This window comes from Manacus vitellinus, unplaced genomic scaffold, assembly GCF_001715985.3.
Source record: "Manacus vitellinus isolate BGI_N305 unplaced genomic scaffold, ASM171598v3 scaffold_102_pilon, whole genome shotgun sequence".
Taxonomy (NCBI): domain Eukaryota; kingdom Metazoa; phylum Chordata; class Aves; order Passeriformes; family Pipridae; genus Manacus; species Manacus vitellinus.
In genome coordinates this window covers 900686-903109 of record NW_021938808.1, presented here as the reverse complement: position 1 = coordinate 903109, position 2424 = coordinate 900686, and positions in this window count along the sequence as shown.

Sequence of the window (2424 nt, the reverse complement as noted above, 5' to 3'; positions counted from 1 at the left end):
ACACAAGCCGTGTCCCCTCTATCTGGGCCAGTGTCACCCCGCAGTGTCCCCCCGAGCTGTGTCCCCTCTTTCTGGGCCGTTGTCACCCCGCAGTATCTCCTGTGGAGACGATCCGTGTCCCTTCCATCCCACCGGTTGGAGATGTGGCTGCATCTGGCTGGGGCCATCCCGACGTTTTTGGGGACCCCCTTCTGCCACCTCTCCCCATCCCAGCACCCACAGGGTGGCTTTGGTGGTCTCTGCCCGGTGGGCACCTTCCCACCGGGTCCCTCCGTGCCTCAGTTTCCCCAGGAGCCGGTGATTGCTCCTTAATGGCAAATCCATACCGGATTAGTGTTCCCGGTGCTAGAGGCTGGAAAGGGCACCTCATCCGTCCTGGGGGCGGTGACAGGGATCGATGGCGGTGGCGGGGACAGCGGTGACAGCAGCTGTGGTGGCAGGGGCTGTGGTGACAAGGACTTCGTGCCCCGTCTGGGGAAACTGAGGCAGCCGCGGCTTTGGACTGGGACTGTCCCCTGCGCTGTCCCCCGTGGGCGGCTTTGACCAGGGCCGTGGGTGGTGTCCCACGTGCTATGTCGTGGCTGTACTGTGTTTGTGTCCCTGGGTGTGGCTGATGTTCCTGTGTCACACTGTCACATCCCAAGACTGTCTTGGGGGCAGATGTGTGTGCCGTGGCTGTGTGTGACATATGTGTCCCTGTGCCATGGCTGTGTCACTTTTGTGCCCAGTTACTGTAGCTGTATGTCACATCTATGTCCGTGTGCCATGTTCATGTGCCAGGCCTGCCTGTCGTGTCTGTGTTCATGTGCCATGCTTGGATGTCACCTCTGTGAGATGTCCTATGCCATGGTTGTGTCACATCTGTATCCATGTCCCGTGTCCTTGTGCCATGGCTGCCTGTCACTTCTGTGTCCTTTTGATATATTCAAGAGCCCTGGCTACGTCACATCCATGTCTGTGTCCCATGCCCATGTGCCAAAGTTGTATGTCACATCTGTGCCATGGCTGCACATGACATGTGTGCCTGTGTGCCATGGCTACCTGTCACACCTGTGTCCACACACCATGGTTGTGTGTCACATCTGTGTCTGTGTCCCGTGTCCTTGTGCCATGGCTGCCTGTCACCTCTGTGCCTGTGTGCCCCAGCTACATGTCACACCTGTACCTGTGTGCCATGTTCATGTGTTCTGGTGACATGTCACATCTGTGTCCGTGTCCTGCGCCCATCTGGCATTGCCACATCTGTGTCCTCTGGCTGTGCTCGTGTCCCCATGTTCCCATATCTCTGTGTCCCATCTATGCCCCCCATGTTCTGTCCTCCCCAGCCCCTCGGGGTCCCAGGCTGGGGTGCTCTGCCGAGGGATGGTGACAAGGTGTTGGCCGGGGGTGGTAGCGGGGGGGTCGCCAGGGTCCTGCGTGCCCATGGGTTGGTCACACATGAGGGAGGAGCCAGGAGCCCCCTCCGAGGCTATAAAACCCTGGGCGGGTCGGGGAGCTGCTGTGTCCCTGGCACTGTCACCCCACTGCCAGGCCCTGCCTGTCACCTCTGCCTCTGCCATCGTGAGTGCGGGGACAGGACTGAGGTCCTGGGGGGTCCCTGAGGGGAGGCTGGGATCCCAGGGAGGGAGAATCACCCCCCTCCCTTGGGGACATGTGGCGTCCCTTATGGGGAGGTGTCCCTTGGGGTGGACGTGGGCCTCTGGGGTCCTTTTGGGTGGGACAGCCCCTTTGGGACACTGTGGGGGTCTCTGGGACATGGGAGGGTCCCTGGAGGGAAGCAGTCTCTTGAGTGAGGCTGGAGTCCCAGGTGGTGGAGGGACACATCCCTTTGGGGGACAGGGGGGCGTCCTGGGGGTGTGACATTCCCATAGGGGTTGGGGTCCTTGGGGGTGAGATATCTCGGGGGAATGGGGGTTTGGTGGGGGACAGAGCAGGGTTGGGGGTACCCAAAGGTGATGGGGATAGCTGAGGGTGATGGAGGTGACCTGTAGAGGATACCTGGCGGTGACAGGGGTACCCCAAGGTGACAGGGTACGCGGGGGCGATGGAGGTGACCCACACGAAGCCGCAGCCGCCCCTCACTCCCATGTCCCCGCAGATGGTGCTATCCCCGCGGCCGTGGCACGCACTGGTGGCCGTGTCGCTCTGCGCCCTGCTGTGCTTGGCTGCGCTGACGGCCGCGTATCCCGCCAAGCCCGAGAGCCCCGGGGACGACGCGTCCCCCGAGGAGATGGCCCGGTACTTCTCGGCCCTTCGCCACTACATCAACCTGGTCACGCGGCAGAGGTGAGCGCGAGTGACCGTGAACGCGTGTGGGCGAACCCCGCGGTGCTCGTGCGAGCCCCTTTGCACGCGCGAGTCTCCATTTTCACGCCCGTGCCCGTCCTTGTGCGCCCCCGGGGGCTCCGGCGGTTCCTCCTTTGC